We start from the raw sequence: 26,174 nt of genomic DNA, 5'->3' as shown, positions 1-26,174 counted from the left end.
GTTGTAAAGGACAACTTGGGACTGGGGGTGGGGGCTGATTCTGTCACATTTTCTGGGTTGAGCTGGTTCAGGCTGGTAGCAATGTATATTTATAGTTTTACCTCATGACAGTATGTGCCATTCATGCAAAGACCGTGACAGGAATGCACTGCCGTACACACTGCAAAATTAAACCTCTCAGGCTTTGCCTCAGCTGGGCAAGGTAAAGCACCAAAACATCCAGTTTTAACTGAAAGTGTGATTTAAAGGAGGTTGTAGCTTTGTTTTTTTTTCTTGCCAGGATTGTTGTAAAGAAAGTGTGGAATTGGCGGGTTTTCTGCTCTCTGTCTAGCCCTTCTCCGTTCTACCTCTAGACCAAGCTTTGTGCATTTGGGGAGGGGGAAGAACTCATATATGCCATTGTCAAAACCCGCTGTGCTACTTTCAGCTGAGGAAATCTACAGGATCTCCAGATTGCACTGGTCCTTGGAGGTACTCTGTTATGCAGGCATAGGCAAACTCGGCCCTCCAGATGTTTTGGGACTACAACTCCCATCATCCCTAGCTAACAGGACCAGTGGTCAGGGATGATGGGAATTGTAGTCTCAAAACATCTGGAGGGCCGAGTTTGCCCATGCCTGCTGTTATGCCTCCGAAGCTCAGTGTGGTGGTGGGTCTTTGGCAAGCATAAATTTGGCCACCAAAAACTTATGGAGCCCTGATTTATCCCCAGACCAGATAAGCTGCACAACTTGTGAAATTGAGTGGAAATCCTTCCAGGCTTCAAGCATGAAGTTCAAGTAAGCTGACCTAGGCCAGTTTTGTAAATGTCTGAAGGTGAAATTGGATGAAGAAAAGGGGACTGTGCTAAAAACGAAAACCCCAGAATATGCGGGAATGAAAACACTTGACATTGTACCATGTGTGTGTTTGCCACCCTTGGTTGCAAACGCATCCTTTGTTTCTGCTGTGGTATGTATGTAAGGGAAAACTAACAATGAGATCTGATATGTCACATGTGTCCATTGTTACACACTGCAAGGAGAATCTGATACAGGGCTGCCATTTACTGTGGCAGTCCTGCGTTATTCACAATTTCTAGTAATGCTCTAGTATAGTTTATTCCTTGACAGGCAATGATGAGCTGTGCATGGTCTGCTCTAGATCATTAGAGATCCACAACAACTTAGGACTATACAAGGGTGCTCTTTGACTTCATGGAATATATGACGGCAGTCTCTTGGTTGTCCATCTTCCCAAACTTAGAAATGCCTTCTGACGTTGCGCAATTGGCACAGAGCTGCTCTCGGTTTGGCACAACTTCATCTTGTGCTATGTAGATGCGACCTTAGATGGGAGAAAGCTGAGGCCATGTCTGCACTGCTAGGTTGCTGAAAGGAAGAATAATATTAAGGAAAACAATTCAGATAGGACGGTAACAGCCCCTGACAGTGCTTCATTACCGGCCCTTGTTGTGGAGCTACTACGCAGTGTCTACAGAGAAATGGCTGTACTGTATTGAAAGATTCTCAGAGATAAGATCTTCACTATGTTTTCAGTGCTCAGTCTTTTCTTCTTCTGGGGGAGGGCAAACAAATGGATCAGTTCTGCAGCATAATGTAGCCCTTGCATCAAACCTTGGGCCATCATATTCTATTAGGTATACTGCAAACATGCATTTTAACGCTCACATGAAGTGAACAGAGTAGTGTAATTAGCATGCGCATAACTAACGCCCACTTTGTGCATGTGTGTGTTTGTTTACACGTGCTTGCGTTTTGCTTTATTTCTGCAGCAAGCAGTAGGGTGTTGAATAATGACCACTTGTGTACCCAAAGAACGTTTCTTCAGGCCACAATCAGTGTCGTATACCCCTGCTGGGGCCCTTCTTTCCTACGTTTGCACTTTTTGGTCAGTTGACAAGAAATTTTGAGCAGAATCTGAAAGCTGTGCTAAATTGGCTGTGCTTCAACAAAGCAAGCAGCTGGTGCAGCTTTCTTGAACAGCTTGTATTCAGTGGAAACCGTGGGCTGAAAAAGGCAAGCATTCACTCTTAGCAGGGCCTCTTTGCACATTTTGTTTTTTAGGTAAGTATCTGTTTACAGGCCAGGAGAAAGTGCTTTGCATCTTTCAGAACTGGCAACAATAGTGTTTCTGTCTAGTTAAACAAACTGATAATGGAATTGGGCTTTTGTCTTATCACCCCATTGTGATGAAAAAACCAAAATACTTGAAAATGTTGCAGTAGTTAAAACTTCCTTAACCATGTTATGCAAGATGCTTACAGTGGATATATTCCAGATCTGTTAAGAGTATAAGGGAGTCATGCCATTGATTTTACTGAGTTGTATACCCTGTTGCTTTGGTTATAATTAATGAGCACTTGGAAGCAAATTCTGTTTAAAACTGGTGCTACTTGCTTTTGAGGAAGGTTGCCAACTTTATTTCGGGCAGCGTTGTGGTGCTTAAACAGCTGCATCAGAAGCAGAAATTCAACAGGTGAAGCTTTCCCTTGACTGCATATGCATGTTGGAGAAAATGCTTCATTGCCTACATTTCAGTTTTTCACATAGCTGTTAACACATATGAACCTTGTAATGAAAAAGTTGGCAACTGTGTTTGTCAAATATTATCTCTTCTTATCTTCTTACACTTGGCAAAGTTATTTCTTTTTTGGTATGTTAAGACAGAGATAGGCAGACTTCAGATGTAAATTATTAGAGATCCACCAAGCAGAGCTTTGTGCAAAAGACATATAGGTAAATTCATAGTTCATAGTCCATAAATTTATTTTGAATACCCAAACTTAACTTGCAAGTCTTCCAATCCAGTCCAGTTCCTCACCACTATGTTTTCTTAATTTCACCAGTATAATTTTTTGAGGGAGGGAAGGAGATTAATTTTATTCCTGTTGTTACCCAGTTTTGAGTCATCCATCTTTGTTGATCTACTGGAAATCACCCAGTGATCTACCACAGAGTTCTGCCAGCAGATCCTGATCTATCTTTTGCCCACCTCTGTATCAAGGTGTTCTTCTGAAGATGCGTGGCAGATGTGCAAAACATCTAATAAGAGCAACTGCAATAACATGAAAGTACCTGATACAACAAAGAGTCTTGTGGTACCTTAAATAACAAATTTATTATGGCATAAGCTTTAAAGGACTAGTGTGCTTTATATCAGCGCACGTATACATGATTAGGTGGGGGATTGTAAAAAGTGAAATCAGGAAAATAAAATGCAGAAAAAGTTCAGACGGTGTTAATTCACAAAATAGTTTTTTTTAAAAAAAATAGATTTAATTAAAGATTTTCTTGGGTTACAGAAGCGCATGCATCGCCTCTATACATTTTTTGATAACATAGATATCCAGGCATTGGGAGACCGTTTAACACATGTGCCAAAGCACGCTTTGACTTGGTTCAGTCAACAAATGATAGCTTTGAAAATCCTGATGTATTGTAATTCAGAATCTTCAAACCATGCCAAACCATGCTAGAGGCAGGTAAAACTTTTCAAAAAAGCTGGTGCAGCAGCAGGGACATTTTAACAAGTTGGTCTCTTCCATCAACCACTTTGTGCTGATCTGAAGCCTTTTTTCTTGCTTTGCTTGTTGCCACCTTCTTCCTAGTTTGGCCATGGCAACTACGGGTATGGAATAGAGAAGGCCCATCCATCTCTTTTTGTTAAAGAAATGTTAATCACAGGGAACATTTTATTAAGGAGAAAAGGTAAAGGGGTTTATTTTTTTAGTTCAAATCATATTCCTGTATTTCAGTGGGAACACCATAATGCAATTGATGCACTGAATTCTGCTGGAGCACTGTTGCTTTTGCCTGTAGCAAAAGGAATACCTAACATGGAATGTACCATGTCTACAGACATTGCAGGTTTAATGGTTGCTGGCTTCAAGGCTCTTCTTTCAGAATGGCAGAGGAGTGTATTTTGTAGGCAGCCTAATAATGGATATTGCACGAAGATCGGCTGCAGCTAAGTTGAATTTGAAAGCAATGGAAGGGGACTTGAATAATGGTAAGCTTAAGTCACATTGATTTCAATAGAAGTTAGCTGTGGTTAACTTGTAGAGATTTCACATGTGACATGGATGCTTCCAACAGATAATAACACTTCACAAAATATTACCCCCTGTTCTTTTGCCATTGTTTTGCACCTGGAAAGAATAGAGCCTCATTAAAAGATAGCATCAAGCTATAGTTAACACATATGAACAGAGCGAAACACTGCACAACTTGGGATAGGGATTGTTTTGTATATTCCTGCAAAGAGGAATCCTTTTGTAAAATGTATCCCAAGAACACTCCTATGGTGTGTTCTGTCGTATGACCCCTGAGCAATTCTGTAGAAGCAAGTAGCAAGAAAGTGTGAAGGGTGTTTTTACTGATTGTGATTCAATATCTCAAAATCAAGACACGAAGTGAGGTTTCTTGGTTTAGAATGTAAAGCAGAGATCTGTCATTTTGTTCGCTTGATTTCACACCTGGTCTGGGACTGGTGAAGTTGTTGGAACTCTGAAACTTTTGAAACCATATTGTTCAGTACAATGGTACCTCTGTTTACGAACTTAATCCGTTCCGGAAGTCCATTCTTAAACTGAAACTGTTCTTAAACCGAGGCACACTTTCCCAAATGAGGCCTCCCGCTGCTGGTGCCCTTCCACTGTTCGGCTTCCGTTCTTAGACCGAGGTAAAGCAAACTGGGACACTACTTCCGGTTTTGTGGAGTTCATAAACCAAATAGTTCATAAACAGAGCTGTTCTTAAACCAAGGTACCACCATATATACAGTAATTAGATATTTTTATTTCTCACAAAAACAATTCTAAGTGTAAATATAATTTGGATAAATGTTAGTTTTATATAGTTTTATTTTTCTTGATGAACATCTGAAATCCAAATATAGAACTGGCTTTAGAACTATGGTGCATGGTTGTTTATTTAGGTGCTAAAGAACACGATTTCAGCAATGTTGAAGTGAGATTTCTATCAGTTTGGCTGTTTTTCTTACCCTATGTAGTGACAGATGGGGTTGCACTTAGTTCAGTGAACCATACTAAAGAAGAACAAAACTTGCATTAAATTACTGATGACGATGCACTTTCTTGTCCACGGATGAGTGATGCAGAACTAACCTGCTGGAAACCAAGGCTTCATTTTTGCTTCCTTTTGTTATGTGTCTCCCACCTAATTAAATTAGATTTGAAACTCATATCTGATAATTTCCCATTATCCCTTGTAGCTAGTGGGAAAACCTTTCTGGAGTATTGTGGACTGGTGTAGAAAGCATGGCATGAAAATTGGGGGTTCTCGCTGCTCTTAGTGCATTGTTTTAGTGTAATTTCAATGCAACGGGCATAGAAGGTATTTTGAGTTGCTTTGGTAGTCTCCAGTATTATATTTGATTTTTTTCAACCACAATTGATTAAAGTTTCATCTGTGTGAGCAAGAAAGTCACTTTTCTAGTGTGTCACTATCACTTTTAGCTTCGATTGCCACAACAGCAGTCTCTCCAGTTAAGCTGAACAGTTCCAACCATGCTGCTGTTCCCTTCTATATATTTAGAACTTTAACAGGACTTAGGAATAATGGCTGGGACCCAAAGAGCCTACTTCAATCATGGTGAAGTGCTAGTACTAACCTAGGGGGTAGCCAATGTGGATGCCTTCATCTGCTCTACCTGCAATAAAAACATGTCTCTCCCATATCATTCTCTACCGCCACAACAGGCACTGTAACTCTCTAGCAGTTTGACTTTAACTCTGAAGGTGCACTCTTCCATAGTCTCCTGAGACAGATGGATGCCAACAAGAAGGTGTGACTGAATCAAACAGCAATTTTATGCACTCTTTTTTGACCTAGTTTGAACTTTATAGACCTAGTTTGAACAATGGTTTAAATGAACATAACTACAGTAATTAGTTATGTAATACTAATTATTAGTAATTAGTAATACTAATTATTAGTAACTAATTATTAGTAATTAGTTAATAAGTAATTACTTATTAACTAAATAAGCCATGGCTTAGTGGCGGGATGCGGGTGGTGCTGCGGGTTAAACCACAGAGCCTAGGACTTGCCGATCGGAAGGTCGGCGGTTCAAATCCCCATGACGGGGTGAGCTCCCGTTGCTTGGTCCCTGCTCCTTCCAACCTAGCAGTTCAAAAGCACGTCAAAGTGCAAGTAGATAAATAGGTACCGCTCCAGCGGGAAGGTAAATGGCGTTTCCGTGCGCTGCTCTGGTTCGCCAGAAGCAGCTTTGTCATGCTGGCCATATGACCCAGAAGCTGTACACCAGCTCCCTTGGCCAATAAAGGGAGATGAGCGCCGCAACCCCAGAGTCGGTCACGACTGGACCTAATGCTCAGGGGTCCCTTTACCTAGTGTTGTGTCTGAATACAGTGCAGTGCTTAAGTATGGTTTGTTAACAAAAATAAGTCATAGTTTGTTGTCTGCTTACTGACTTTGACTATGGCTTAGGGTTGCGTGCAGATGTGGGCATTGTTTGTACATGGAGTGTACCAAGGATGGTTAAATAACAAAAGACCAGAGTAATGAAAACTTAGAAGGCTTGACAGTCAAATTGCACCAGACAACCTTTAAACTTCCTGAAGTAACAGGAGTGTAAGTCTGTACAATTAATTTGGTCCTTTCTGAGTTTTGGGTATAGGAGATCTTTTTCAGAATCTCTTGACAGATGTCCAAAATCATCCTCTGCTGGATTTTATCAGGATTTTGCCTGGGTCACCTGGTACCAAAACTTTGTGACACATTGCACTTTGCACTTGTGATATAAAGTTCTTACCATACTGGTTTCTGAGACTGTTCACCGGTTTTCCTGCTGTACAGTAGAATAAAAAACATTCATTCTAATTAGTATCTTGTTCATGTTTAAAATGGTATAAAAACTATTTTTATATTAAATATTAATTCTTTCAGGTAAAGCAAGGCTTAAGATGAAATGCTGAAAAATCAAGGTTTTAATCTGGGTTCTAGTGTATCAAATTTGTGTACTTTTTGTTTTGAAAGAGAGTGCAACTTAAACATGGGGCATGGTGTTACTAACTTATTTAAGATGTTTTCAGTATTTATTTTATGAAAACTTAGCATTTTCCAATTCAGGACAATTAAGGAATAAAATTTCTTCCCTTCCCGTTTCTGGAATTGGAATTTTTACAATTTTGCCCTGCAGTATAAAGTTTTGTTGTATCAGTAAAATGTGATCTATTTTGTGTTTATTTGTAGGACATATGTCGGGGTTTATATTAAGCCAACCTGTAGCCGGATTTTTGCGCTGCTCCTGCTATGAGAAGCTAAGTCATGGTTTGACTTACTATTATATGTACAAACCCAGGCTTATAGTTTGTCTTGTTCCAAACAATCCAAACAGTAGCCAAGTTTTGTTTCCTTCTCTTGGTTTGTTGGGAGATACAAACCAAAAGTCCAGGTTCACATGTAAAATGTTTTTAGTAGTGCTGCACCAGCAGGACCAAGGAAGGAGCAAAGTGGTCACAATTTTCTAAATGTGGCCTATCAGGCTTGCTAAATCATTGTTTGGCTTAGTGTTATGTGTGAACTCAGTAAAGATCTTGTTACTTTATTAAAAAGCAACCAACCTAGGAACAGGTATTTGGACTCAAATTTTGTAAAAGAGGAAAATGCAGGTTGCTTCAGTTTCAAGGAACAAAAGAGTCTTACTGTTATGTTCAGTAACACATCTGAAAGTATTTGCAGATGAAGACTTGCTCAGCTTCTTATGTCAACCAAGATGTTGGCCAAGTGTTGCAAAGAATCTGAAAGAAAATATTATCCTAATCACTATAGTGACCCTGCTGATACTGCATTTCAGATATTGTCAGACCTCTCGCATTGTTCACTGATACCACAATGGGCCACTTCCCCCACCCAAGGGAGTTCCTTTCGATCAAGTTATTTAAAACTTGAATTAAAATACAGCGGTCAGTTACTGCAGTGCTTGAAAGCAAAGGTTGGTTGTGGCTTTAACATTTAGTATAGTGCTGGTGGGGAGCTGTTTCAGCCTGAAGGCTGGATTCCTTTCTGGGCATCCTTCCAGGGGCCACGTACTGTTGGTGGGGGGCCACAGGGAAAAGTGCTTGTCCGGATGGAGGGTAGAGGGGTGTGTGTGAGTGCATGTGGAAACTAGCTTGCTGTACAAAGGTAAAATATACATTGGTTGCTCTATTCACCACTGGAATGTGGTATTCAGTAGGTTGTCCAAAAAGGAATGTGACTCTTGGGTTAAAATAGGTTTTGCACCCCTGTCTTATGCTCTCCTTGTGGCCATGCTGGAGGAGGAAAGGGAAGTGCTTGAGCCCAAGGCTTCTCCACGTAATGATAAATCATAGTTGAGCATTAAGTCTGAATAGCACCAATGTGTGTGAGAAGGCAGGTGTGCAATCTCTCTGCTGTTATGATTCTTAACTGCAACTGCTCTTTTTAGTAAAGTAGATTTTAAAAAAGAATGCTGTTTTGGATTCCATTAGGTTCATTGTTGCATTTCCCATTCTTACAAAGTAGTTTTTCAGTTTTTTAAACATGTCCAAACCATAGCCTCTTTGGAAGGTCTTAACATTGCTAGGTTGGGTGAGATTGAGATAAGTACCGTATTTTTTGCTCTATAAGACTCACTTTTTCCCTCCTAAAAAGTAAGGGGTAATGTGTGTGCGTCTTATGGAGCGAATGCAGGCTGCGCAGCTATCCCAGAAGCCAGAACAGCAAGAGGGATTGCTGTTTTCACTGTGCAGCGATCTCTCTTGCTGTTCTGGCTTCTGAGATTCAGAATATTTTTTTCCTTGTTTTCCTCCTCCAAAAACCAGGTGCGTCTTGTGGTCTGGTGGGTCTTATAGAGCGAAAAATATGGTAGCTTTGTTTTACTTCAGTCATTCATAGAATCATAGAATTGCAGAGTTGGAAGGGACCATCTAGTCCAGCCACCTGCAATGCAGGAGTCTTTTTGCCAGCATGGGGCTCAAATCCATGTTCCTGAGATTAAGAGTCTCATGCTCTACTGACTGAGCTATCCCAGCGGTCACTCATGATTTTACCACACTCCAGTATCATCCGCTCCACTTACTTATAAAATTATAGTTTAATTTCCCAGCTTTGCTCTTGTTCCTTGTATGATAGGACAACAGTGACAGCTAACCATCATCTCAATTAGTACATCTCAGTTAGAACCTCCTCTCCTCCTTCAGTACAAGGTCCCTGGGTGGGTTACATACAATATTAAAATAAGTTGAAGACAAATTATGATCAGGAAAATAAGATGCTGTATGTGTGTGTGTGTGTATACACACACACACACACACACACACACACACACACATATATATATATGCTTTTAAAGACACTGGAAACTATTGAAGGTGCCAAATGCATTTCTGGGGTGTGTAAACCACAACTTAAGAGATTCCTACAGAGAATGCCCTCTCCTCTGTCGCCACCACCCAACCTTCTGAGCCAGTGGAACTGCCAAGAGGGCTTCTCTGTTGAGCTTAACATCCAAGAGGGTCTGTATGGAAGGAGGCAGTTTTTCAGATATTCGGGACCAAGTTGCTAAGAACTTCAAACGTCAATGTGACCATCTTAAACCGGGCCCAGAAATGAACCAGCAACCAGTGCAGCTTTTATTTTAATATGAATTCTAAGTGGAATCCCAGCCAGTATATCTCCTGCTGCATTTTGGTCCAGCTGAAGTTTCTTGCTATGATCTGTCCAGCAGCAGCAGCAGCCAAGAGGAACAACAGCATTTCTTTGTAGGCAACGGGAATGTTCTGTCCCATCATATATGGCGACGGGGGTTACACCAAGAGGAACTTGGCAGCTCTGTGAGGCCAGCACCCTTCGCAGACTACAGCCCCCAGCATTCTTTGGGAGAAGCCATGGCTGTTAAAAGTGGTACAAAGTGCTTCAAATGAATGCCAAGAATGTGAGTTTGAGAGGACTTCCCTAAACTGGTAGGAGGGTCCTGATGTAAAACGGGCACAATCTCCACTTGCTCCTACCCAAAGCCCAACTTTGCATCCACATTTGATTCAATTACATTTGTACTTGATATTCTTCTTAAAATAAACCTTTTGACAGAAAAAACCACTGTTTGGCAGCTAACTTGGCTGAGACGTAGCGCTAGGGAACAGAAGCTCCAGCCTTCATTATTTTTTCCAGAAAACTGCATATAGTTTGCGGAATGTTTCCCAACTGCGCCTCAGAAAAGGAGAGAAGAAGAAATCTACTGTGCTCGACTGTTGTGTCGAATGCAAAGCACATGTCACTGTCCTGGCTGTACTCTGCACAGCAGATACTTCAAGTGGTGGAGAAAATTGCAACATATGCTTGGGTTAACAGAAGGTCATTTGACGCAGCCATTGCATGGTCAGTTCCAAAATCTCTGATCAAGTTCCCAGTGTGTTTCACAAGGGGGTAACAGTTGTGGCAGGGGAAACCGAGTCACAAATACACCAGTTGCTTGCAGCAGTTAAAATGAATGAGTTTCATCCACCTTCATTCCCATCCTTTCTCAGCCTTGTCCAGAAAATTGGATGTTCAAGTAACATTGCTTTCATGATGGGGAGGGGAGTAAAAGGGGAAGGTAGGGGAGAGAGTATTTCAAACCCTGTTACTGATACATTAAGTGCTATTTAAAGTAAAGAATGCGTCTTGAAAATGGAACTCTCTGGCTTTAGTTGCCTCGGTTATAAATAAGTGTTTCTTCGACTTCAGAATAGATATTTTATATTATTTTGACAAGGCATCTTATGTATTAAATGTGCAGAAATGGATTAGATGTCTGCTAGTGCGCAAATGGGTCAGGTGTCTAATTCTTAATGTTAAAGGTTATCGTTCTCCTGGAGAATTGAATCACCCTGTATATTATAGGCTTAGAATTAATCGCAATCTCACGCTAAATGCAGCAAGTAGAACAAATCCCGGAAAATGTCTTTGTTTAGCAGTTCTCCCTCTTACTAGGGGCTGTGGGAGTCTGATTTGAATAGAATTTATACCTGCAGTAGCTATGAGGCACATAAATGCTTTAAAGAGAAAATATACACTTTATTTACCATATTTTTCGCCCCATAGGACGCACTTTTCCCCCTCCAAAAATGAAGGGGAAATGTGTGTGCGTCCTATGGGGCGAATGCAGGCTTTCGCTGAAGCCTGGAGAGCGAGAGGCATCGGTGCGCACCGACCCCTCTCGCTCTCCAGGCTTCAGGAAGCTATTTGCAAGCCTTGCAAGCCCGGAGGGAGTTCCCGCGGGCTCACAAGGCTTGCGGGCAGCAGCCTGCAGCCCGAAGCACGGGGAGCCCTCCGGAGGGCTCCCCGTGCTTCCGACGGGTGTCCGCAAGCCTTGCACGCCCGGTGGGAGGTCCCGCTGGGCGCGTGAGGCTTGGGGCAGCAGCCTGCCGCCTGAAGCACGGGGAGCCCTCTGGAGGGCTCCCCGTGCTTCCGACGGGTGTCCGCAAGGCTTGGGGTGGCAGCCGCGGCTGGGGGGGGAAAATAATTTTTTTTAATTCATTTCCCCCCCCCCAAAAAAAGAGGTGCATCCTATGGGCCGGTGCGCCCTATAGGACAAAAACTACGGTATTTGCTTCTTTGTTTTTACTTAATTGTATTTTTAAGCGGTTTTGCTAGGCAAGCCCATCCAAAGTGGCTTACAACATTTAAAGCACAGTGAGTGAATAATAGACTAATTTTAATAAAATTTAAAAATCCCATAAAGATGAAATAAAACATTACCAACTATAAAATAACAAAAAAAAAAAGGCTTATCACAGCTATCTGCCAACCACCCATTCCCACCACCCTTCTGAGTAATACCCCTCCCCACCTTCTCACTATATAGAAGGATCTGGCAACTTCTGTTTCAGTGTATCTGAAGAAGTGTGCATGCACACGAAAGCTCATACCAAGAACTAACTTAGTTGGTCTTTAAGGTGCTACTGGAAGGAAATTTTTTTTTTTTTGTTTTGACTATGGCAGACCAACACGGCTACCTATCTGTAACTATAAAATAACAGTACCAATTATTTTAATTGGACGGTTAATATAAAGAGATGACATTTTCAGAGCCTTCTGAGATCCTTGTAGCCGATCACTATGACTCAGATCTGAAGGGAGAGAGTTCCTAAACTGTGGGGCCACCACTGAGAAAGCCCATTCTCTCATGGGCACCTCCTTCACTTACCTAGGAGGATGGCTACTTGAGGATGGTCTCTGAAGCTGGTACCAGTTCATGGGGCAGGATTATGCAGGCACAGGCAATCCAACAGATAATTTGGCACCAAACTGTTTTAAGACTTTGAAGGTTAAATGCAGTGCTTTAAAATGGACCCAGTTAGCATCATTTTACATTGGACCTGGACATGAAACTGGCATAAGAACTGTGTTACCATGTCTCCCTTGGGATTCCATTTTCTAGCCCCTTGAAGTTTCTGAACCCTCATCAAAGGCAGCCCCCATAAAGTGTAATACAGTCATCTAATATAAGGTTACCAGATTTTTTTCAATGAATCCAGGGGCACTTTTCAACGTCAATGGATTTTGTATGGGGACTGATTTGTAAATCCAGGGACTGTCCCTGGGAAATGGGGACACCTGGTAACCTTAATCTAATATGGATGTGGCCAGGGCAAGGATCAGTGTGGTTAGGTCAGACCTCCTTGGATGGAATCGCATCTGACATACCAGCCGAAGCTGTTAAAAAGGCATTCTTGGCAGCTGATGCTACCTGGACTTTCCCAGCCGGTACTGAATCCTAGAGCACTCCTAAAATGCATCCTTGTTCTTTTATAGGGGGGCGAGGTGTCGCACACAATACAAACTGCAAACCTTCGCAAGGCGCACAACCTAACTAATCGTGGCTAAACACCTGATGAAACGGATGCAGCTTAAACTTAGTCGCAACACAGGCTGTGCAATCCTAAGCACACTCACTTTAAAAAAAACCTAAGTCTGCTGAATTCAGCACAGCTAATAAGGTTTCTTGTGACATATTTTGTCAGATGCCGTTGCAGTCTTTGGAGTTCAGAGTGGCCTCTTGCCCATGAATAATAATAATAATAATTATTATTATTATTTATACCCCGCCCATCTGGCTGGGTTTCCCCAGCCACTCTGGGCAGCTTTCAACATAATATTAAAATACAATAATCTATTAAACATTAAAAGCTTCCCTAAACAGGGCTGCCTTCAGATGTCTTCTAAAAGTCTGGTAGTTGTTTTTCTCTTTGACATCTGGTGGGAGGGCATTCCACAGGGCGGGTGCCACTACCGAGAAGGCCCTCTACCTGGTTCCCTGTAACTTGGCTTCTCGCAGCGAGGGAACCGCAGAAGGCCCTCGACGCTGGACCTCAGTGTCCGGGCAGAACGATGGGGGTGGAGACGCTCCTTCAGATATACTGGTCTGAGGCTTGGGCCATAATAAATCTGTTGTCATTTAAGATGTGGTTGTATGTGTGCTTGCCAGAGAGTTTGACAGAGGGCACTGCACCTATCTCAAGTGGCAGTGAATGGTGTAGAGGAAAATTAGTGCAAAGTGGAAAGCCGCCAAATGTTAGTAAAGGCGAAGTCCCCAGGTCCCTCTCACCTTTAGCACTCAAAGGAACATAAAAATAGACTTGCCGGTCAGGTGGATGGCTGCCTCGTGATTAGGAAAACTCTGTGTAAAGGGTTCATAAGAATTAATCACACCCTTCTAACCTGTCAGCGATTTCTTCACAGAGGTAACAAAGTGGCACCAAACTAGAAATAGAAAGTTTGGTAGAATCTTGCCCAAGGGATTGCAGTGGAAACTTGGTAACCTCTAGGGGAGAGGTAAAAGACTGTTATTTATTAAAAGCAATTTAAGACACAGGGCTTCCTTTTTGGTTGTAGAATGAGGTGGGTGCCAAACAACTGATTTTAGGTGTCATGAAAGGACAGCAAGCTTTTAGTAACTTCTGCCGCTTTGGGTTTTTTCCCCCCTACCATCAAGCATTATATATATTTTTTAAATAAATTGATAAATTAGTAATACATTTTTTCCCTTCCACTGAAAGGCACTTATGTGGTCTCCTGTCTGAGGTGCCAGAATAGCCTGGCCAGGCTTGGGTAGAATACATCGTGACTTGAGAAGAAGGGCGCCATTTTCTTTTTCACCTCAGGCAACAAAATGTATTGGGCCATCCATGTCACTTGCTTTCTAACACATATTAATGTGGGACTACTCAGGGATCCAGATTTTTTTGTTGGGGGGGGGGTTGTCTGTAGCATTTGTTAACAACTCATCTATGTTTTGATGCTATTAGTAGTAACAATCTCTAAAGCAGTATATTTCCAACATAACAAGAAATATTTGCACATATTTGCCTTGCACGTGAAATATTTGTATTTTTAACATCAACCTGAAAGTTAGAATGAGGCTGAATGGCCTTCTCCCTGGTCTTAATACCACCGGTCAGGATATGTAGCAAGGTCCCTCAGGCATCCATCTGTCTGTCTGCAGCTTCAGTTGATGGAGACATAATATAACAGAAATTTCTGGAAGAAGAAAGATTAAAAACATTGCATTAGCCCTAGGTGAATACATTCTTGGGAGGTTGGAGGCAGTGGGTACAACAGGTGAATGTGTATCTTTGAATTCCCTTTTTTGGGGTCACAATTGCTTATAGAGCCAATTTGCAATTTTAGTTTTTAAATTGGGATACAAAGAGCACTAAGGTTTAGGTGGCTTAATACAAGTGTGGCCCTGTCGTTTGGCAATGACATATGTGGCTGGCTTTCTCTGCAATAAATTCAGAACTGTCAGTTTGGTCCCCAGTCATTAGTTTAGAACGGGGAGCTACAACTATTTTAAATGCACTTACTTCACATACGGACGCGGGTGGCGCTGTGGGTTAAACCACAGAGCCTAGGACTTGCTGATCAGAAGCTCAGCGGTTCGAAATCTCTGCGACGAAGTGAGCTCCCGTTGCTCGGTCCCTGCTCCTGCCAATCTAGCAGTTCGAAAGCACGTCAAAGTGCAAGTAGATAAATAGGTACCGCTCTGGCAGGAAGGTAAACGGCGTTTCCGTGCGTTGCTCTGGTTCGCCAGAAGACGCTTAGTCATGCTGGCCACATGACCCAGAAGCTGTACACCGGCTCCCTCGGCCAGTAAAGCCAGATGAGCACTGCAACCCCAGAGTCGGTCACGACTGGACCTAATGGTCAGGGGTCCCTTTACCTTTACCTTACTTCACATACATAGTCAAAACAATTTTTTTTTTTCTTTCCAGTAGCACCTTAAAGACCAACTAAGTTAGTTCTTGGTATGAGCTTTCGTGTGCATGCACACTTCTTCAGATACACTGAAACAGAAGTTGCCAGGTCCTTCTATATAGTGAGAAGGTGGGGAGGGGTATTACTCAGAAGGGTGGTGGGAATGGGTGATTGGCAGATAGCTGTGATGAGCCTGTTGACGACTCTTAACGACTGCAATAGGTCTTACAGGAAAAAGCAAGGGGTGAGAAGGTGAAAAATGGCTTTGTCGGTTACCTTCACATACATAGTTCATAGCATTGCATGTGCTTGGTTTTCTTGCTCTTTTTTGTCTAATAAGTTCAAGAAGCTTGAATGGCTCTTGCTTGGGATGCAATCCTGCGCTGAGTTACATTTGACGTCGGTAGGTTTTGTTGCTGGGGCAGGACTGTAGCGCTTCTTGTTCCTAAGCCATAGATTTCCAAAGGGTGAAAATGGAAGGAAATGCAGGAAAGTGGTGATCTAAATCCATCTGTGACTATTGCTCTCCATGGAACTAGGGCACCAAGTGCAAACCTGTCCTCTTCATGAAAGCACAGGCAATTATGTGGGCACATTTGCAGCAACTGAATCCCTTCCCTTCCCTTCCCTAGCATGTTCCTGTGGACATGTTGAGAGTGTAAGGCTGCAGAAAGCAGACTTTCTGCCAAATCTTGTTCCCTTGGGTTTAGAAGGAAACAACCTGCAATTGCTGTGTGGAAGGGAAGTGGCGTTTCACAAGAGGAGGCTTGAATGTTCTGGATACTGGTTATCTCTCTGTGACAGAAGACCCCTGGCATAGAATTCTGGTTTGTTCTGCCCTGAAAACACATCCCCTGGTTCCCAATTCATTGTAAATGGAAATAAGTATATTTCTAGAGAGGCGCAAACAATGCAAGGATGTTCGCAATGTAACTGCAAATTTTAGCATTTACTTTCTAGTTTTGTTTAAATGGGGCAATAGACAACAGCGCTTGAGAGGAGATGTCTCTGGTCTGAGCCCTTTTGTGCAAAAAATATTGGCATCCTATGGCTGTTCCCATATTGAGGTCCCAATGGTAGCTTCAACATGTGTAGTAGTGGCAAGTTCGTAGACTTAGCTACCCAGTTGCCTACTTACACCATGTTACTATGTTTACCAGTTGTGAAATTTGTCTTCATGAACCCTCTTGTTGGGGCAATCTGGATCCAGTTTCATGGAATGGGAAAGTAGTTGCAAAAATAATCCTTACTTGACTAAATCAAAGCTATATACAAAGGTAAGAACATAGCTGACTCAGGAAGCTGTGTGTGTGTGTGTGTGTGTGTGTGTGTGTGTGTGTGTGTGTGTGTGTTGGCCCCCAAGCCTCTGGCTAGGATATTTTGATGCATTTGCTTGCTACCATTTTATGTTGCTTAAATCTGCCAGCTCTCTGTTACCGTCTGAATAAGGATGAGTTTGCTTTAACTTTAAGCTTTTCTCACTCCCTGCTGCCTTTGACACAATCCTCACTACAAATATGGTGTTTTTTGTTTTGTTTTGTTTTGTTTGCTCGCAGGCAGATTTATTGAACTTTGACTTCAAGAGTTTATTTAAGGCCTATGCCTTTAAAATGGTAGTTCCACCCACAGGCTGCCTTTAAAAAGGAAAATCACTGTTGTGAGGTGGAGCTGAGGACCGCACTGCCAACAAAATTATAAGTAGTTGCTTCAGCTTGCTTGGGAACATCTGGAGTTTGGAGGATGATATATAGTAGTAGGTCTCTGTAGCAATTTTAGAGACGTTGAAAGCCAGATTGAGTTACTGGTCTTAGCAGTTATATAGCTCCTAGGATCTTATGTCTATGGAAAGGGATTAATCCTTCCTTTCTGCAGACTTGACGCTGCCACCCAGTGAAATATTTTTGTGAGCTTGTCTGTAATTTGGTGAATCTCTACTTATCACCAGAGATAAGTAAGCGGTTGTGACTATTTTTTGAAATCTAGCATAGCACTAGGCAGCAACTTGCAAGATATCTTTTCCCGCATAAAACCACAGAGAATTGGAATTCTTAAAGACGACTTGAGAAAACTGGTGAGTGCTTGGGATTTTATTTCATGTGTATCTCAAACTGCGTACTTCAATTGAGGTAGAATATCAACCCATGATTTGGATAAAAAAAAATTAAAAGTAAGGTAATGATACTGTTCTATTCATTCTATTTGCACTGATAATTCATACGGCAATGCTGTTTATATCCTGTCATGAAAGCATAGCTATCTCTTTGCACGTGTTAAATCTTTTTTGAAGTCCTATCAAATGCAACAGTTCTGTATAACATTAAGATTATAATATACCTTTTCTTGAAATTCATAGCTAGCCATCACTAATTTCACTAACTTCTGCTTATTTTAATATTCTTAATCTTAAACACATTTAAGGCATTTTGCATTTGGGTATGTTCTCTGAGAAAGAGCTTTATAAACTGTGTGTTTCCATGTATCTATCAGAAAAACTGAATTGTATTATGAATTGGTATTTTAAGCTTCCAAGGACATTTTGGTGAAAGTAAGATTTTGTGCAGAAAAAATGCCTTCATGTTTGACATGGCAACTACATCAATCTGTTTCATTATATTGTCGCATGGAGCACAAAAGAGTACTTCTGAACTTTGAAGTGTCTGCTCAACGTGAGAATAGGATTTAGATCCATGGTGTTCTGAATCTGGGTAAACTTAAGCTTATCACCATGTCTTAAAGCAAATGTGGAAAACCCGGGTACCTTACAGATGTTTGTACACTCTCATGGGGGGGTAGGACCATAGTTCAGCAACCACTTTGTATACAGAAAGTCCCATATCCAATCCCTGGCATCTCTAGATAGAGCAGGGAAAGACTGTTGTCTGAAACCTGGAGAGCTACTGCCAGTCTCTGTAGAGCCAGTGCTAAGCTAGAAGGACTCAATAGTCTGACTTAGGAACATAAGAGTTGATATAAAACATCTTTCTATCAGCCTCAGCCACTGTGTCTGGGGATGAGATGGTCGGAGTTGTGGTCCAACAGCATCTGGGGGCCACCACCCACGTTTGTATAAATGTGAATAAGACAAGTATTGCAAAAGGACACCATGAGTTTGCAGTGTGGAGGAGGTCCAAGCTAACCACTTAAGCTTTTGTCCCTGGACTTCTCACCCCATAGAAAAGAGGGGGCGGGATATCTAACTCTGGTTTTAGAAGTGAGGTAGTTGTTTTCTTGGAGATAAACTCTGAACTGGTGAGTGAGACAAGATGGGGCTTCCTGAAAGAAATCGTTGGAAGAAATCAGAACATCCCAACACCAAAAGAAGGACCTGTAAGTAAACCTATACAGCATGGAGTTGTTTCTTAAAGGAAGCCTAAGCAGCCTTCAGCTCTCCCAGATGCAGCAGGTGCAGAATTTAGAGACTTGGTGTAAAGAAGGCGTGCTGGAGGACTAGCTGGAACTAGCCAAAGAGGTTTATGAGGCAGATGATTTTTTGAGATTGGATAGTTTACCCCAATAAGTTTTCAGTGTCTGGGATCAGGTTCTTATTATTGGTATACTTCTAAGAAGGATTAATGTCAAAACCCCATGAGTTATGGGGTCAAAGTCAACTTGAAAGTTTAAGTTACAAAGATGCCGTGAAGAAAGAGGGATTACTGACAGTTTGTCTAGCAGATCAGTCCTGCTGGTGTGGCATAATATACCTCAGTTAAGTGACTTATTCAAGGTTTAAAGTTTAGGTCTATAGTTTTGCATAGGGCACATTATATTGGCGTGGGTTCAGGGGCAATTGGAGGAATAAAGAAGAGTTCCCTGCAGAATTGACTGTAGATGTGAGGAGTTTTGTAGGTTTGGCATATATAGAGATGATTGCAGTGAAAGACAGGAGACCCTAGGAACCTGTTCACTGAGAGAGGGTTTGGAAGCTTCCTGTGATCTTCGTGGAAATATGCCTAGAGAATTTTTGAGAAGCAGTAGAAATTGCTACACAAATTGAGTCTTTCTACATAGCATCTGGACCAAGAAAAATACTGTCGAGTAATATCCAAAATGCTGCCAATTTGGTACGCTGGAATTAGTTCACAGGTTAAAATTACCGTATTGGCCTGAATATAAGCCTCACTTTCCCCCCAAATTCTGACTGTGAAAAGTTAAAGTGCGGCTTAAATTTACGACCTTACAAAAATTGGCTTTTACGATATCGCTGCTGAAACAGACATATGGTAAAACAGAACAGGTGTGAGTGCCTGCAGAATTTTAAGGTAGCGGCTTATATTCAGATATTGTTTCCCCCCCCCCCTTGAATTCTAAAGGTGCAGCTCATATTCAGGTGCGGCTTATATTTGGGCCAATACGGTAGATATTGGTACTTTCTGGCTTCAGTGAACTAATTTGTAAGGCATCAAGGAATACTGATTTCGAAAAGGAGATACACAACTGAAAGTTCATCCAGAAACCACAAACTCCACCACTGTCAGGAGCTGCTGCACTCTGCCCTAGGTGGTGAACCACTGCAACCTTTTTCGTTAAATGCCTTTTGGGCTGATTACACGTACCCGATCTTACCATTGGAGCTTTCTGGGCAGGCTTCCTTTTCCAGTTGACCCTGCCTTGAGCTACATGGTTTACCTGAGATGTAATGTTTCTGTTCTTTCTCTTTGGTCCTGATTCTTTTAGTGTTCTGCAATTCTTACCTTCTGATCATCTTGACTCCTGGCACATATTCCAGATCCTGCTTCTTCCATTATAAGCCTCTAAGCTATTATAGTTCATATAAAAAGACATCTGAGCGTGAAACGTGGGCTGTGAACATTTTACTCTGAATCCAGAGTCTCCAGCCGCCAAAATCCATATTGATCTCTGTCCTATCACTTCTTATGAAATACTACATTTTGATGTGTCCCCCTTCCCAACTAGCTTCAATCTGAATTGAGGAAATGAATGACCTAGCTGCATTTCAAGCTTGCAGTATCCACGCCACTTGAGAATACATGATCTGATGGTGTCCATGAATGTGCCAGATTTTAAACAGATCTTATAAAAAATGCCACAAGTACAGGAAGTTAGTTCTTTGAAGCGTGTGCCATTTAGTGGTTTTAAACCACTGTGGTTTGTGTGGGCACTGCTGCAATTCACTGAACATGGGAGAAGGCCCTTTCTCCTTTGAACCAATATGGAAATAATTGTCTTTAAGAGCTTCCAAGAGACTCTGGCATGATTTCAGCTGCAGTTACATAACTATCCAGTATTGTAACAGGCTTCAGCATAACACAGGGACCGAGCAGTCTGGCCTTGTGTACCAATTCTGATAACCACTATCATATGGTGATTTAAATGCTGAGCTTAAACCAGGTGAAAGTGGGTGCAGGTGCCTATTTGCACCATGTTTGCTGCACAGTTAGCTTTCCCCCAGTTGCTTCTCTCAGCCTAGCAACAGGGGTTGTGATAAAATGGGGAGCAACTCTCATATATACCGTAAGTTGCATTGAGCTCCTTGGAAGCAGGGTAGGATATAAATTGGGGGGGGGGGTGAATTACTTCCAAGGCCTTGCTATCATTCTTTCTACAATGCCTCATGGCGGTTGCTGTTCGAGCAATTCAGTCTTGCTGTGGCTAACCTTTTTAATCATTTATGGAAAGCAGGCCCTGCGTTTATTTCTCCTTTTCATCTTCCCTTACACGTTTTGAAGGATATTTTTGAAATGAGATTGCCTACACTGAGGGGCTCTCCTGCAAGTGCCTGTCACCCTTTATCACTTTTAATATGTAGAAATTGCTCGGAGGAATTTCCATCCAGCCTTCTCACGGTCCATAGCATTGTTGGTATTATTGCAAACATCTGCTCAGAAGTAGGAGCTTTGATCTGGGACTGTTTGCTGAATTCAAGCACGGCGAGGGACAAAGCTGAGTCGCTCACTTGGCCATGTGTGGCATGTTAGGAAAGCTGTGGTGTGTGCTGCCTAATTCCAGGTCCGTTAAAGTCAGTGGCTGCTTGTGAATGTCTGGATTGCAGCCTACGACTGCCATCAAAAGGACATTTGTTCTATTGAAATCAATGATGTTTAATTCCAGGTAAGTGCCTCCGGAGGCCACCTTGGTCATACCTGTGCATATCAATCATAGTGGTGCTAGAGTGGCTTTGCAACATTTTTTCTTCTATATTTATTGTTGTTGTTGTTGTTGTTTAGTCGTTTAGTCGTGTCCTACTCTTCGTGATCCCATGGACCAGAGAACGCCAGGCACTCCTGTCTTCCACTGCCTCCCGCAGTTTGGTCAAACTCATGCTGGTAGCTTCGAGAACACTGTCCAGCCATCTCGTCCTCTGTTGTCCCCTTCTCCTTGTGCCCTCCATCTTTCCCAACAGTAATTTATATCCCACAGAAAACTACTCAAGGCGGGTCTCAATTTTAAAATATGTCCCAAAAAATGCAAATAAAACATTGTTAAATATATTAAAATTACCTGAATTAAAGACATTATGGAAGAGGTAGTATTTAATTTTTTAAAAAGCACGTTGGAATAAAACTGTTGCATTTGCAAGTTATTATACAGCAATGTAATCTTGATAAACGTGCCTCTTTTGCTCCTCACAAGGTCTTTGCAATACCACACACTCAGGGTTTTTGTGCGGCGGCTGGATTGTTTTGCGAGCTGCGGTGCCATGCAGCAACTTTAAGCACTACACCGACTGTTTGCCTTGTACTGCGTAAAAGCAAACACATAGTTAAGAGATCATTTGCTTGGGTAAACTTCAGTTATCGCTGCAGCTTGTGGGGAAATAATGTCTAAAGTTTGGCTTCCTGTGGCTGCATCCTGTACCCACTTGCTGCATTGAACTCAATGGAAGTTACTTAGAAGGCACGTATAGCATTGTGTAGGTTAGGAGAGTGTCCATTAGACCATAGAATCATAGAGTTGGAAGGGACCTTGAGGGCTATCTCATTCAACCTGCTTCAATGCAGGAAAGTTTGGGGCTCAAACTCATGAACCTGAGATTAAGAGTCTCAAGCTCTACCAACTGAGGATAGGATTTCTCTCCCCTCCCAACTTATTCCTTGATTGCTGTAGAATTACTTCTTTATTAAGGCCAGCCTACTAGTAACACAAATACAGGTCATCAATACAACTGATTGCAGCAGTATCCTTGAACGATATGCAACTGATGCATTTGAGAGACACAGGGAGTGTTCCTTTTCTAGCTCTCTTTAACAATTCAGTTGACGGTATTAGCTGGTGCAGGACTTCACGGGCTATACGGACGGATGGAAGTATCAACCTATTCTAGACCTACTTTCCCCTCTAAGCAACTCTCTGGAAGTTGAGCAGGTGATGTGCCTACACAAGAAGCCACCTGGAAACTCCTCAGCTCATGTCTTGAGGTTCATGATGGAAGAAAGATGGGATGTAAATTAAAGTGTCTGGATCACTGGGCTGAGGAAAAGTAAGGCAGGGATGTGGGAGAAATGTGCTCTTTCTTTTTAACCCACTCCCCACATCACATTCCTGCTTCCAATGTCTCCCATTGTTCTACCTTGGTGTGTTTGTGACTTGGAGCCTCATTTCTGAAGCATAATATTTGAATATGCTTTGCTATTCATCACTGCTTTTCACTGTGGATACTATCCAAAGACAGTCATGTACATACTTGCTGCAGACATTCCGGGCACACACAGCTGAAAACTAGATCCAGCTTTTATTATGTAGCGCTTGCTGGTTAAAACATGACACTCTCAGTTCATAGAATCATAAAATTGTAGAGTTGGAAGGGACCCTGAGGATCATCTAGTCCAGCCCCCTGCAGTGCAGGAATATGCAGCTGTCCCATACGGGGATCGAACCTGCAACCATGCTGTAACCAAGTGGACCAGCCAGAGGAATGTCAATAAAATGCCCTAATCCAGATACGGAGATCTGTACACGGCGGTAGGCTTCTGTGTAATGCTTCCTGGAGCAGGAACTGCGTTGTTCATCGGGATGTGAACGCTGTCTGTCAGAACAGCTTTTGTTTCCAGTGGATACATTACACCTGGCCCAAAGACAAGAATAAACAACATTTTCCCGTGTATCTATGAGCTTGAAATGCATAGCTCTAGTTGATTGAACTGATTAAACTAATCAAAACTTCCTTGATTACGGGTGGCGCTGTGGGTAAAACCTCAGTGCCTAGGACTTGCCGATCGCATGGTCGGCGGTTCGAATCCCCGCGACGGGGTGCGCTCCCGCCGTTCGGTCCCAGTGCCTGCCAACCTAGCAGTTCGAAAGCACCTTCGGGTGCAAGTAGATAAATAGGGACCGCTTACCAGCGGGAAGGTAAACGGCGTTCCGTGTGCTGCGCTGGCTCGCCAGATGCAGCTTGTCACGCTGGCCACGTGACCCGGAAATGTCTGCGGACAGCGCTGGCTCCCGGCCTATAGAGTGAGATGAGCGCACAACCCTAGAGTCTGGCAAGACTGGCCCGTACGGGCAGGGGTACCTTTACCTTTACCTTTACTTAGTTGATTGAACTGATTAAACTAATCAAAACTTCCTTGTTAGATATGCCAAGTCACCAAACTGGCTTTGTGGGTATGTATATAACATATGCCCAGTTTCCACAGGGAAAGAAGCCAAAGTGACTTCGCCTTTCGTGTATAATGGGAATGACTTATACGAATAGCAAAGCTCCCCCCCCCCCTTGTTTGGCAAATAGGTGGGCACGCTCAGTGTCATCCAATCACCTGTGGCTGCTTTTCCTCCACCCCCTATGAGCAAGCAGCTCCACACCACCTCCCCGTTTCTACTTTTAAGGCAGATGTTTAAGTAAAATCCGTCTGAACCGTTTGCTGACTACACTTACAGATACAGAAATCCATATAATCTGAACATTATTGTTGGGTGAGTAAAGCTTGGGCTGAAAGTAAACCTGTATTGAAGTAGAAGCTTTGCAGCTTGGAAAACATTCACTGGAATGGTTTGTTGGCAGGAATTAGCAGTTAAGTGTACAAACTATATTGGAAACTATATTGAATGCATAAAAGAAAGATAGAAACGGGGTGTGGGGAGGAGGATTTTATTCCTCGGGAATGTCTGAAACTCTGATGCTGCTCTGCTTTTCTCAGTTAACAGCTTAAGGATTCCACTGCTGGAATTTTGCAAAGATACTTATGTGCAGCATAAATGAAAACTGACAAATAATCTTGAAAATGTTTTAGCATAATTGAGCATCTGGGGCTGTCTTTTCTCCTTCTGCTGTAGCTGAATGGGCAGCTGTTTTAGAGGGATAAGGCTGAAAGGTGCAGGGAGGAGAACGCTTTGCTCTGGGATTCCCAGTGTGGCACCTGAGGACACCAGAACAGCCTCTGACATGCACCCCACTCCCCTTGTACCTGCCAAGGCCTGCAACTTCTCTCAATTTTGCATTTAAAAAATTGAGGGGGGTTGGGCTTTTCTTTTTGGGGGTGGCCTTCTTTTTTGCCTGTGTTCCGTTTGTTTTCAGTGTGTGTTTTGTCTGGCAGGATTCTGACAATCATCAGGGTTTTTTCTGTGAAATGGGTACCAATGACAGTTTCTTAGATTTCCTAATGTGTCTCCAGAGCCCAAAAGGCTGGGATCTTCAGGCTTAAGTTTCTAAAAACTTTTTTACAAGCTGCAACATGTGTGCTGTTGCTATCTTTCCTTCTTTTTTTTTCTTCTTTTTTTTTTTTTAAAGTTAGAGGACAAGCCCTGGTGGCAAGTTTTTTACCAGTCGGTATATCAGAAATGGCAATTGTATTATCAGCAGAAGCTTGCAATAGCAATTGTATTTACCTGCAAAAGTACTGCCTTTCAAAAACTGCAAAATGTGATACCCTTCCACACCTGCTGTGTTCAGAACAGATGTTCGAGTACCAGGCATCAGAAATAACTGAATATTTATTGTGACTGTTGTCGTACTTTCATAGGACGAGAGAGAATTGCAGCTGCAGCCCTATAAGAGAGGGCAACTCTGCTATGAGCTAGGAATATCCTACTCTAGATAGCTGAATTAGCTAGATCATGGTGTTGATAACACCAAGTTTGCAGGTTCAATCCCCACAAGGTTTTCAACCTTTTGAGTCCACAGCTCCCTTAACCAACTACATTCCTTTTGCGGCACCCCTGTGGGGCTTAGGAGCCCAGTTATGTCACCCCTTTCCGGCAGAGCTGGCAGCCCCTCACCCTTTTTTGAACACCCTCCCTTGCAGAGTCTTTCCTTTGCCTCCTCTCCTCTCCCCTCTCCTTGGGAGTCCTCTGTGCAGCTGCTGCTGCCCCCCCCCCCCCCCGGTCTCTGAGCTGTCCCCAAAAGAGGTGCCTCCTCGCACTGCCTCACAGGGGCCTGGGACTGTCCATTCCCAACAGCAAGGGCTGGTGGAGTGGCTGGCTGGGCTCCCTCGCCCGCTTGCTTGCTTACTCCAAGGCTACCTTAGCTCCTGGCAACCAGCAGCCCCCTGGCCAGCCCAGAGTCACCATTCGCCTGGGCAGCCTGTAGCCAGGGCTGCTGCAACAGCTTTGCAATCCTTTGGGAGGCAGAGACACAAGAGGGGGAGGAAAAAGGGACAGAGGCCAGTGTTGCCCACAGCACCCCTGACCATCATTCAAGGTGCCCCAGGGTGCTACCCACACTGGTTGAAAACCACTGCCATTTGGGATAGCTGCATATTCCTGCAATGCAAGGGGTTGGACTTGATGATCCTCAGGGTCCCTTCAGACAGTCTATGATTCTATGTTTGCGAGGGCTCTGTGGATTATGTAACATAATTTTTTTAAAAACTTTTTTTATTCAAAATTAAAACGAAACATATTATCCAGAAACATACCATCCTTATTCCCCCCGCACACAAAACCCACCCCCCACCCCCGACTTCCCTCAGTTCCAGTCTTTGATTTCTCTAAGAATGCTGTTTTCTGCATGTTACACAGTTGTGTAGATCCTCA

General features: G+C 42.7%; 1 protein-coding gene across 8 annotated transcripts in view; it reads left to right on the top strand.

The window, feature by feature from the left end:
• The window catches only part of SLC7A2 (solute carrier family 7 member 2), a 51,786-nt gene that overhangs the window by 1,628 nt on the left and 23,984 nt on the right, over positions 1–26,174 (top strand). Inside the window, exon 1 of one of the 8 annotated variants that reach the window (XM_083630419.1) lies at positions 16,530–17,316. The exons of 4 other annotated variants lie outside the window; for them this stretch is intronic. The gene's annotated coding sequence lies outside the window, so the exon portion shown is untranslated. Of the gene's footprint in view, positions 1–16,529; positions 17,317–23,972; positions 24,117–26,174 lie in introns of those variants that run through there. 3 more of the 8 variants (XM_083630416.1, XM_083630415.1, XM_083630421.1) reach the window with 3 other exon arrangements.

Source organism: Podarcis filfolensis (assembly GCF_964270895.1).
Source record: "Podarcis filfolensis genome assembly, chromosome: 9".
NCBI classification, from domain to species: domain Eukaryota; kingdom Metazoa; phylum Chordata; class Lepidosauria; order Squamata; family Lacertidae; genus Podarcis; species Podarcis filfolensis.
The sequence above is the reverse complement of the archived record's forward strand: the minus strand, read 5'-3'. Positions and strand labels throughout refer to the sequence as shown.